Here is a 12,855-nt window from a genome sequence, read left to right on the forward strand (position 1 = left end):
CTGCAACCGAACTCTTCTACACATCTATTGCTATAGTTGTAGCAGACCTGTGTCCAACTTGGGACTGCATTTTCCAGCCCTGTTTGACTAGGGTGACCTGCTAGTGGAACTGGAAACAAAGTAATATGTGCAATTTCTGCCTCATTTACCGAAAAGGAAATTCGGGGGTTTAAACTTCCATACTTTCCATCTTCCCACTGGCAGGAAAGATGACACTCAGAGTAACTTTTGAGGCCATCAGCCTGAATTCTGGAGCTACTACATGGAGTAAAGCCTCCTGTTACCCTGAAATGCACGCCTGGAAACTTCTACCTTATTTATTTATTTATTTATTTATTTATGAAGCTGTACCCAATTTAATTCCATAATCAGTCAATCCATCAATTACAGTCTATCCACCACCTCCCTGTGGGCTGTCCTGAACTCTGTTGGGTTCCTGGGATGGGATCAGTGCATCATAAAGGGCATTCTTTAAGCAGAGAGGAGGCCAGGCCACCCCATTCAGGAACTGCTATGGGAATAAAGTGCTAACTTGCCCCCAGGCTGTCTATGAGAGACCCTGGCCCAGTCTGGGATGCACAGGGCTGTGGGAAGGGGGCAGTCCTGAAGGCGAACCTGGCCTGCAGGGGCACTTTGCTTAGAAGAAGACTCTCCTAGCAGGAGTGGCTGGGAGGGGCTGCATCAGGCCGTGGAGCTGGTTGCTGTGGTCCTCAGTATGGCGCTTGTTCAGGAAGCGGGAGAACATGGTGAAGGCAGCGAGGGGCTTGTCGGTGGGAACCATGTGGCCGGCGCCCTTGATCGTGAGAAAGGCGATGTGGGAGAACTCCTTCACGAAGCCCGCAATCTGTTCCCCGCTGTCTCCATACTTCACTAACCAGGGCCGGCGCTGCACCTCCATCTTCTGGTTGAGGGAATCCACAAACTACTCATCCCCCATGAAATTGTAGGCCATGTCTACATCTCCATTATATATCAGGATCTGGTATTTCTGTGAGCTAAGCAGCTTCAGATACCGGGAGTTCATGCTTCGGTAGAGACGGCGGTACTGTAAGTTTACCAGAAAGTTGCACATGTCCCATTGCGGCAGCTGTTCCGGGATGTGGAGGGCCTTCCGCACGTACGGGTTGTTGAGGTAGGTGGAAGTAGCTGTCGTGTTGGTGCAGGGGGTGTCCATGCGCACTTTATCCCCTGAGCGCAGCAATGCCTGATGCCACGTCCGCTTGAGTGGCAGGCGAGTGAAGATGTTGCCCAAATCCTGGACCACAACAGTGTCCTTCTCATACCTAAAATGGCTGGGCACTCCTCCAGCACAAGGGGCATAGAGGTTGTAGATGTTGAGGCCAGAGCTGCCCACGATGCGGGCCACTTCCTGAAGACTGGTCACGCATTCCGGGTCTTTGTTGTCATAGAAGTTACACTTGTTTTGAGAGCAGCAGTGGGTCTGGAGAGAAGACCAAAGCCTGTTCCCCAGAAGGCCATGGTAGTAGGCAAAGTAGACAAGGGAGTTGTCATTCTGCTCATGGGAGGAGAGTCCATTGCCCACAGCCAGCCCCTGAAGATTCATGCTGGGGTCCTGCATGACCAGCACGGCCAAGGTGGGGATGTAGATGCCAGCATAGCTCTCTCCGGTCAGAAAAAGTTTGTTGTTCTTGTACTCCAGAAAGAGGTGGAAGAAATCTTGAAGGGCCTCAAAATTGCTCTGGGCGACCTCAGTGTCATTAGTTGCATAAAACTTGTCATCGGAATAGGAGAAGCCCACCCCAGCTGGGGACTCCAGGTATAACACGTTGGCAATCAGATTCCAAGAATAGGGTACTCCAGGGTGACACCATCTGGCTGGACCAGGAAGGGGCCATGCTCTGTGAGGAGCCCATCTAGGGAGCTGCAGCCGGGACCCCCATTGAGCCAAAGCACCACAAGGCTGTCCTCCGAATCCTTCTGGGACTCCACAAACCACTAGTGGAGGTACTTGGAACCAGAGCCTTTGAGGTAGCCGGAGTACTGGCGGAAGGACGGCTGCTTGGCCAGTCCGAGGAGGCGCTGGATCTCGTCCTGGTCGGGGGCTGCCTCTCCTCGGGGCGCCCAGGACACTAGCAGCAGCAGCAGGAATAGCGGCAGCGGCGCGGCTCGGATCATCTCTGCTCCCCGGTGTCCTTGCTCTCCAGGAGGCGCCCGGGGACTGGCTTATGTATTTATGTATTTATTAGTTTATTTGTTTATTTATTTTTGAGATGGAGTTTCACTCTTGTTGCCCAGGCTGGAGTGCACTGGTGCGATCTCAGCTCACTGCAACCTCTGCCTCCCAGAGTCAAGCAATTGTCCTGCCTCAGCCTCCCAAGTAGCTGGGATTACAGGTGTCTGTCACCATGCCTGGCTAATTTTTTGTATTTTTAGTACAGATGGGGTTTCACCATGTTGGCCAGGCTGGTCTCAAACTCCTGACCTCAGGTGATCTACCCACTTCGGCCTCCTGAAGTGTTGAGATTACAGGCGTGAGCCACCACACCAGGCTGAAATCACCTGAGGTCAGGAGTTTTAGACCAGTCTCGCCAACATGGTGAAACCCCATCTCTACCAAAAATACAAAAAAATTAGCTGGGCATGGTGGCAGGCACCTGTAATCCCAGCAACTCAGGAGGCTGAGGCAGGAGAATTGCTTGAACCCAGGAGGTGGAGGTTGCAGTGAGCCAAGATCACTCCATTGCACTCCAGCCTAAGCAACAAGAGTGAAACTCCATCTCAAAGAAGAAGAAGAAAAAGAAGAAGGAGGAGGAGGAGGAGAGGAGGAGGAGAGGAGGAGGAGGAGGAGGAGGAAGAAGAAGAAAGGAAGAAGAAGAAGAAGAAGAAAGAAGAAGAAGAAGAAGAAGAAGAAGAAGAAGAAGAAGAAGAAGAAGGAGAGGAGGAGGAGGAGGAAGAAGGAGAAGAAGGAGAAAAGAAGAAGAAATTTGTATGTATTTAATAATGAAAACTTTAGATTATTTAGGTTACTTTATGTTGGAGTCCTTTTGATAGCAGCTTGACACAACCAACAAGTATATATGGAACTTCTCTTTGCTAGTGATATGATTTAGCTCTGTGTCTCCACCCAAATCTCATCTTGAATTGTAATCCCCATGTGTAGAAGGGGGGATCTGGTGGGAGGTGATTGGATCATGGAGGTGGTTTCCCCCATCCGATTCTTGTGACAGTGAGTGAGTTCTCACAAGATCTGATGGTTTAAAAGTGGCACTTCCCCTTTCACTCTGTCTTTCTCCTGCCACCATGTAAGATGTGTGTTGCTTCCCCTTCACTTTCCACCATGACTGTAAGTGTCCTGAGGCCTCCCCAGCCATGCAGAACTGTGAGTCAATTAAAACTCTTTCCTTTATAAATTACCCAGTCTCAGGTAGTTCTTTAGAGCTATGCGAAGATGGACTAATACAGCTAGATTCTAACTTTCTAACTTTCCCTTGTCACATGGACATGTGACACGAATCTACCAAATGAAGTCAAAAAGGAAAACTTGAAAATGTTTCCTTCTCTGTCTTTCAAGGAAAAAGTGTGTAAAAGGAACCTGCTGAAGAAAATTCAGTTTTGCTTTAGATACTTTCTTTCAGTTTAAGATTCCTGTGTGTGATGTTGATGACTGGAGCTGCAGCAACTGTCTTGTGACTGTGAGGAAAAACCGAGAGAAAGCAGAGAAGTCCTGGTTGTTCTGGAGGCTAAGGCAGGAGGATTGCTTGAGCCCAAGAGTACAAGTCTGCAATGAGCTATGATTGTACCAATGCACTGTAGCCTGGGCAGTAGAGCAAGACCAAGGAAGGATGGAAGGAAGGAAGGGAAGGAAGGAAAGGAAGGGAAGGAAGTCAGGAGGGGAGGAGGGAAAGAGAGAGGGAGGGAGGGAAGGAGAGAGGGAGGGAGGGAGGGAAAGAGAAAGAGAGAGAGAGGGAGGGAGGAAGGAAGGAACAGAGATGGGGAGGGAGGGAGGAAAGGAAGGAAGAAGGGAAGGATTAAGAAGGAAGAAAGGCCAGCACCCTGATGCCACTAAGCTGATGAACCCACCCTGGAAGAATTTACCTACAACTTTTTGGTATGTGAAAAGTGTAATGGCTTTCTTGCTTTGGCTACCATTAGTTTGATTTCATGTTACATGTAGTCAAAAGCATTATTAAATGATTCCAAAGTCTTAGGTGTAAACATAAAATTTCTTTCTGGTCAAACGTGGTGGCTCACGCCTGTAATCCCAGCACTTTGGGAGGCCAAGGTGGGCGGATCACCTGAGGTCAGGAGATTGAGATCAGCCTGGCCAACATGGTGAAACCCCGTCTCTAGTAAAAATACAAACATTAGCTGGGCATGGGGATGGGTGCCTGCAGTCCCAGCTACTCAGGAGGCTGAGGCAAGAGATTTCCTTGAACCCAGGAGGCAGAGGTTGCAGTCAGCCAAAATCATGCCACTGTACTCCAGCCTGGGCGACAGAGTGAGACTCCATCTTAAAAAAAAAAAAAAAAAAAAATCTTTTTATGTTATCTATTATATTATCTTTTATACAAAATTACATGAAAAAAATCAAATTTGCTGTACGTGTAAATAAGAAACGTACATGGTCCCTTTCATCATTCACATCTACAGAGGACAGGAGGCACCATTACACTCCTTTTTTGGAAAATCTCAGCTTGTTCACTTGTTAGTTTTGTAGACTAGATTGACTAAGTCATTATTTCCAGAAATACAGAATTTCTAATATAGTAGCAGTATATAAGAAAATGTAGGTTGAGTACAGTGACTCATGCCTATAAACCCTACACTTTGGAACCCCAAGGCAGAAGAATCACTTGAGGTCGGAAGTTTGAGACCAGCCTGGGTAACATAATGAGACCCCTCATCTCTACACAAAATAATAAAAAAAAAACAAGCCATGCATATGTGGCAGACCTCTAGTCCCAGCTACTTGGGAAGGTGAGGCAGGAGGATTGCTTGAGCCCAGGAGTTCAAGGCTCCAGTGAGCTACGATCACACTACTGCTCTCCAGCCTGAGGGACAGAGTAAGACCCTTGTTGCAAAGAAGGGAAGAAAGAGAAAAAGAGAAAGAGGAAGAGAGAGAGCCAGAAAGACAGAGGGAGAAAGAAACAGGGGAAGGAAGGGGGGAAGGAAGGGAGGGAGGAAGGAAGGAAAGAAGGAAGGAAGGAAAGGAAGGAAGGAAAGGAAGAGGAAGGAAGAAGAGGAAGGGAGAAGGAAGAGGAAGAAGAAGAAGGGGAGAGGGAGGGGAGAGGGAGGGGGAGGGGGGAAGGGAGGATGGGAGGGGAAGGAGGGGAAGGGGAGAAGGAGGAAGTGGGGGAAGAGAAGAGAAGGGAAGGGAAAGGAAGGGAAGGGAAGAGAGAAAGAAGAAAGAAAACGTAATTGACTATGAGACTGCCCTGAAACATCTGGATTACATAGCACATTCTATGTAGAACGTGTGTATTTTGCATTACACGTGTGGTTGTCTAGCTCACCTACAATGATGTATGAATTTCCATGTTAGTGACTGCTCATGGAGAATTCAAATGCCTCCTGCCCCCACCGCACTGCTGAAGCAGCAGTCACAGCATAAAACTTCTGACAGATAACAGACCTTCCTTAAAGAGCACTAGGCAAGTTTGACCGGGCGCAGTGGCTCACACCTATAATCCCAGCACTTTAGAGGCCAAGGCAGGCGGATCACTCGAGGTCCAGCGTTTGAGACCAGCCTGGCCAACATGGTGAACCAAAAATACAAAAATTAGCTGGACATAGTTGTCCACGCCTGTAATCCCAGCTACTCAGGAGGCTGAGGCAGGAGAATCGTTTGAACACAAGAGGTGGAGGTTGCAGTGAGCCAAGATTGCACCACTGCACTCCAGCCTGGGCGACAGAGTGAGGCTCTGCCTCAAAAAAAAAAAAAAAAAAAAAAAAAAGTGATATAGTGATATGCATCAAGGCAAGCAGCAATAGCTTTCCCGTTACTTAGAATCTCTAGGGGCCAGGTACAGTGGCTCATGCGCGTAATCCCAGCACTTTGGGAGGCCGAGGTAGGCAAATCACTTAAGGTCAGAAGTTCGAGACCAGCCTGGCCAACATAATGAAAACCTGTCTCTACTATAAAACAAACAAAAATTTAGCTAAGCTTGGTGGCTTGTGCCTATAGTGTTTTTAGGATTTTAGGATCAAAAAGTGTTATGGGCTGGGCGCGGTAGCTCATGCCTGTAATCCCAGCACTTTGGGAGGCCAATGTGGGCAGATCACTTGAGGTCAGGAGTTCGAGACCAGCCTAGCCAACATGGCAAAATCCCGTCGCTACAAAAAATTCAAAAAATAGCCAGGCGTGGTGGTGTGCACCTGTAATCCCAGCTACTCAGGAGGCTAATACAGGAGGAATGCTTGAGCTCAGGAGTTGGAGGCTGCAGTGAGCTAACATCGTACCACTGCACTCCAGCCTGAATGACAGAGCATCAAAAAAAAAAAAAAAAAAAAAAAGAGTATCTTATATTGGTAATATTGCCCTCTGTACGCCTTTGTTTCACCATGATTTGAAAGTATTCGTTAGTCCTCTAAGAGCTGGTTTTTCCTAGTGCTATTTAATAGTATGGATTTTTTCATTTACTGGAGTGCAGAAAAGGGATTTACTTTTTTTCTCAAATAAAAAATGCCTCTCTCCATGAATCAAGTGCATTCTTGCTACTTGACAACAGTTTCAGGTGCAAGCCCTCCATCAAGGATTCGCAAGTCAATAAATTTTGTGGCAGGCATAATCATCTGCCCTTGCCAGGAAAGTCCTGAGTAACCCTTTGGAGGAAGCAGCCACTGGCGTCAGAAGTGTTGCCCTTCTGTAGGGTCAGGCGGAGAGAGGTGCCTGCATCAGGCTGCCTGGCACTGACTGGCAGAAGCTGAAATTCTCAGTAAGTGACATCTTGATGTGCTGGAAAGCAGGTTAGCTGTGAGAACACAGGAACAAACAGTGGGGGATTCAGGAGGGCCTTAGAAGACAGCCTTCAGGACTGGGCAAAGTGGCTCATGTCTGTAATCCTAGCACTGTGGGAGGCCGAGGTGGGTGGATCACCTGAGGTCAAGAGTTCGAGCACAGCCTGGCCAACATGGTGAAACCTTGTCTCTACTGAAAATACAAAAAAAATTAGGGGGATGTGGTGGCAGGTGCCTGTAATCCCAGCTACTTAGGAGGCTGAGGCATGAGAATTGCTTGAACCCAGGAGGTGGGGAGGTTGCAGTAAGCTGAGATAATGCCATTGCGTTCCAGCCTGGGCAACAGAGCAAAAACTTCATCTGAAAAAAAAAAAGAAGAAGGAGAAGGAGAAGACAGGCTTCAGGTGGCAGAAGGGAGTGCAAAGTTGAGAAGGAAACAATGAAAGACAACCGAGGCTGGGTTCCAGCCCCAAGGTTCAGCTGTGATGACAATTTCTTGATGCCAGGTTTGCTGGGGCACCTGATAGGGGTGGAGTAAGAAGGTGAAACCCAGGACCAGAATGAGGAGGTGGTGAGCCAGGTCCGATTTAGGAGATCAGCAGGGAATAGCAAAAGATGTTGCAGGAGGGTGAATATTTAATATTTTTATTTTATTTTATTTTATTTTTTGAGACAGGGCCTTCCTCTGTTGCCCAGGCTGGTGCACAGTGGTACAAGTGCTACTTGGGAGGCTGAGTGAGGCTGGAGGATGGTTTGAGCCCAGGAGTTCCAGGCTGCATGGCTCACTGCTGGCTCACTGCAGCCTGGAATTCCTGGGCTCAAGCCATCCTCCAGCCTCACCCTCCCACGTAACTGTGAATACAGGCATGCACCACCACACCCAGCTAGTATTTTTATTTTTTGTAGACCTGGGGATCTTACTATGTTGCCCCAGCTGGTCTCAAACTCCTGGCCTCAGGCAATCCTCCTGCCTAGGCCTCCCGAAGTGTTGGGATTACAGGTGTGAGCCACTGTGCCCAGCTGAATATTTAATTAAAAACCCCAAGTCTGAATATACATTGGTAAGGCAGGAATGGGTGGACATTAAATGGCCCAGTTAGAGGCAGGAACAGGATCCAATGGTGGGACACACTGAGGCCTAAATCAAAGTGTGAATGCAGGCATGGGATGACACTATACTAAACAATCAGATCGACAGGAGTAGGTTATGGAAAGACAGTCTGGCCTAGGAATGCTGGCTCAGCTCAGAACCCAGGCAGGGATCCTCAGCACGTGCTGGGTTGGTCATATCTTCCCTTTATACCTGAGCCAGCCTGCAGAACCATGAGTTCGTTTATTATTATTATTTTTTTTGTAGTGAGTCTCCCTCTGTCTCTCAGACTGGAATGCATTCTCAGTTCACTGCAACTTCTGCCTCAGCTGCTAGTTTATTCCTTTTTTCCTGGATCCTCTAAGTCTTCCCCTGGTGTTGTGTCCCTAGCCTTTGCTATGTGACAAGCCACCCAAACATTAGTGCTTTAAAGCAATTATACTTCTATGCACTGGGTGCAAGTTTACTTTACTGATTTTTCCTGGGCTCTTTCATCTGGCTATAATTTTTTTTTCTTTTTTAAAATTGTGCTAAAATACAACATAAAATTTACCATCTGATAGGATTTGGATGTGTGTCTCCTCCAATTTCATGGTGAAATGTGATCCCCATTGTTGGAGGTGAGGTCTGGCAGGAGGTGTTTGGGTCATGTGGGTGGATCCCTTGTGAATGGCTTGGTGCCCTCCCCATGGTGATGAGAGAGTTCTCATTCTGTTAGTTCACACAAGAGCTGGGTGTTTCAAGGAGCTGGCACCTCCTTCTCTCTCTCTCTTTCTCTCTCTTCCTCCCTCTCTCTCCCTCTCTCTCCAAGTGATGTACCTGCCTGTTCTCTTTTCACCTTCTACCATGAGTAAGTTTCCTGAGGCCTCACCAGAAGCCTAGCAGATGCTAGTGTCATGCATGTATAATCTGCATGTACAACCTGCAGAACCTTGAGCCAAATAAACCTCTTTTTTTTTTAAGACAAGGCCTGGCTCTATCACCCACAATAGAATGCTGCAGTGGTGTGATTATAGCTCACTGCAGCCTCAAACTCCCAGGTTCAAGCCATCCTCCCACCTCAGCCTCCCAGGTAGCTGGGACTACAGGCATGCACCACCACACCTGGCTAATATTTGTATTTTTTGAAGAGACAGGGTTTCACCATGTTGCCAGGCTGGTCTCAAACTCATGAGCTCAAGCAATCCTCCAGCCCCAGTCTCCCAAAGCACTGGGATTACAGGTGTGAGCCTCTTTTCTTTGTAAGTTACCAGCCTCAGGTATTCCTTTACGGCATGGCAAAACAGACTAAGTCACCCGTTCTTAAGTGTACATTTTGGTAGTATTAAATACACTTATAATGTACAACCTTTATCACCGCTCACTTCCATAATTCTTTTCATCTTTAGAAACTTAAATTTTATATACATTAAACAAGAAGTTCCCATTTTCCTGTCTCCCCTGTCCCTGGAAATTGCCAATCAACTCTCTGTCTATATGATTGCGACTACTCTAAGTACCTCATATAAATGGAATTATACAGTATTTGCCTTTTGGGGGCTGGCTTATTTCACTTAGCATGATGTCCTTAAGTTTCATCCAGGTTATATAGCATGTGTCAGAATTTTCCTTATTTTTAAAGCTGAATGGTATTTCATTGTGTTAAATGAACATTGTGTTTATTCATTCATGTGCAATGGACACTTGGGTTGTTTCCATGTATTAGCCATAGTAAATAATTCCACTCTGAATGTGGCTGCACAGGGATCTCTGAGTCCCTGCTTTCAATTCTTTTGGGTATATAACCAGAAGTAGAATTGCTGCATCATATGGTAATTCTTTTTTTTTTTTTTTTTTTTTTTTTTTTTTTTTTTTTGATGGAGTCTCTCTCTGTGGCCCAGGTTGGAGTGCAGTGGCATGATCTCGGCTCACTGCAATCTCCGTCTCCCAGGTTCAAGCGATTCTCCTGCCTCAGCCTCTCGAGTAGCTGGGATCACAGGCACCCGCCACTACGCCCAGCTAATTTTTGTATTTTTTAGTAGAGACAGGGTTTCACCATGTTGGCCAGGCTGGTCTTGAACTCCTGACCTCAGGTGATCCGCCCACCTCAGCCTCTCAAAATGCTGGGATTACAGGCATGAGCCACCGCGCCTGACCAATTGTACTTCTAATGTTTCAAGGAACCACCACACTGTTTTCCACAATGGCTGTACCGTGTTACATTCCTACCAACAGTTCACAAGGGCTTCAATATCTCACATGAATTTATGTAATTTATGGGCATATCAATTGCACAAGAAGGTCCAAGCTGGCCTTACTCAAAGGTCCAACAGTTAGTGCTGGCCATTAGCTGGGCACCTACAGTTCCTCAGTGGTGCCTGTGTCAGTCCTGGTATTCCAAGCAGATGCTAAGTCTGGATTTATTTAAGAAAACTCTAATAAGAGTGTAAGTAATTTATTAGGGAAAATTCTGCAAGAGAAAATGGGAAGGGAGCCAGCAAAGTCCAGGAGAGTCATCAGACCTCAGTGCAAGTCTAGCACCAGCGGAGAAGGGAAAGATGGGAACACAGTGCAGGACAAGACTTCACACGAGGTTCTGCAGAAGTTTCTGCAAAGCTGATGGGGAGCCCATGACAGGAGTAGTGCATTTGCCGGGAATGGGCTTGCCTGAGAATCCTGCCATGCTCAATCACTGCCTGGGAGCAGTCGGGAAAGCTTGGCCTCCATGGAAACATGGTGATTGGTAGATTTCTGAGCACAGCAGCTGGGTCAACTCATCCCCTGTGCTCCAACATCTGAGGAAGATAAGTGGGAAAAGGATTGGTATAAAGAACTGCACCTGCTTTGTAACTTCATCCCATTCACAAGAAGGCAGAATAGCTTCTCTTTACATGGAAATTATTGCAGTGTATTGCAGTAGGCCACTGGCAGGGCCTACTTCAATAGTGATACTTCTTCCCTGGACCTCTGCTGCAGCCTCCAGCACCACTCAAGGTGTCTATTCAAATGCCATCCTCTGCATAGGTTCTTCCCTGCTGACTCATTTAAAATCTGAAACATCTCTACCCCAGTCACATTTCTTGCCCTACTTCCCTGCCTTATTTCCTTCTATGGCGGGTGTTGCCTTCTATATATTATGATTCATGTTTGGCTCCTTCACTAGAATATCAGTTCTACAACTGCAGGGGTTTGTCGGTTTTATTCAGTGTTACATCCCTAGCATTTACAAGTGGGATGGCCAAAGAATGTGCTCAGTGAAACAGACTTTTACTGAATAAAGAATAGTGGCTCATGTCTGTAATCCTAGCACTTTGAGAGACCAAAGCATGAGGATCATTGGAGGCCAGAAGTTTGAGACCAGCCTGGGCAGCACGGCAAGACCCTATCTCTACAAAAAATTTTTTTTAAAAATCTAAGCATGATGACAAATACCTGCTTGAGCCCAAGAGTTCCAGGCTGCAATGAGCTATGATCACACCAGTGCACTCCAGCTTGGGTGACAGAGTGAGACTTCATCACTAAAAAAGAAAAAACAAAAAAAGAATGAAAAAAGTCTATGACCTATTATGCATTGTCCTGCAGACTCTATTCATCTATGTATCATCTATCTATCCATCCGTCCATCCATCTATCCATTTATCCATCTACATATCTGTATATCATCTATCCATTCATCCATCCAACTATCCATGCAGCTACCTATTCATTCATCCGTCTATCCATCCATCCATCCATCCATTTATCCATCCATCCATTTATCCATCGATCTAGCCATCCATCCATCCATTTATATATAATCTTATACAACTTATATATAATTTAATCCATTTATATATAATCTTATACAATTTTTCTCTACTTTGTTGTTATCCTTCAATTACTAAGAGCTAGAACAGTCACATAATGTGTATGGGGTCACTCAATTGTGAGTGTTGGACCTTGGATGGGAACTCACGCCTGTCTCCAAATCTACTATATTTCCCAGTAACATGCATGGCCTCATTACAGAGATGCAGACAGAGAAAATGAGGAAGGAAGTGAGGGAGGAGGAAGGAAGTGACAACATCCACATATACCTAAACCCTGCTAAATTCAAGTAGAGTATTCCGAGTCCCGTAACTAGAAAACCATCTTGACTGTTTATATTGTTTTGTTTATCCACTGAAATGTCCAACACTTTAGCATAGCTTCAACAAAGTGCTTTTAACGATGTGCCTCCATTATAAGGGCAGAGGGAGAATCTTCATGAATTTGAGTGATTTCTGCTTTGGAATCACACATCCACATCTGGGTGGCTTCTCTGAGCTATAAATAGATGAAAGAACTGCAAGACTCTGCACTTGCTAGTCCACCTGAGGAGAAAGCTCCCCAGCAAATTGAAGCTCTTTAGAATCCTTCTTAAGAAAATGCATGATTAATGAGCCATGTAGAACACATGCCAGAATCCACATGCTTTCTAAGTGTGTTCTGCACAGAAGCAGGGATTGTTGGTATCCAAGATATAAGGGCCTCTGTACACAGGATTCCTCTTCTTGTTCCAGAAAAGGGAGGAGATGAAAAATGCATCTAGGGCTAAAGAGGCCTGGGAAACAGAGGTTGCTTTGAGAGAAGTATGATGTAACTGTGAAAGGAAAATAAATCTGGGGGCCCCAAATCACTAAGCTAAAGGGAAAAGTCAAGCTGGCAACTGCTTAGGGCAAACCTGCCTCCCATTCTATCCAAAGTCAGTCCTCTGCTCACTGAGATAGAAGCGTATCTGATTGCCTCATTTGAAACAAAGGCTCATCAGGAACTCAAAAAAAAATCCAACCTTTTGTCTCTTACCTACCTATGACCCGAAAGCCTCTCCCCACTTCGAGTCGCCTGGC

At 46.3% G+C, this 12,855-nt stretch overlaps 1 pseudogene across 1 annotated transcript; it reads right to left on the reverse strand.

Annotated features, from left to right (window-relative positions):
* Positions 1 to 541: 541 nt before the first annotated feature.
* On the reverse strand, positions 542 to 2,151 carry LOC108526504 (lysosomal protective protein pseudogene; annotated as a pseudogene). The gene has a single exon (XR_001884540.1). The product of XR_001884540.1 is annotated as a lysosomal protective protein pseudogene (transcript).
* Between the last annotated feature and the right edge of the window lie 10,704 nt (positions 2,152 to 12,855).

Source organism: Rhinopithecus bieti, unplaced genomic scaffold, assembly GCF_001698545.2.
Source record: "Rhinopithecus bieti isolate Rb0 unplaced genomic scaffold, ASM169854v2 scaffold_3947, whole genome shotgun sequence".
NCBI classification, from domain to species: Eukaryota; Metazoa; Chordata; class Mammalia; order Primates; family Cercopithecidae; genus Rhinopithecus; species Rhinopithecus bieti.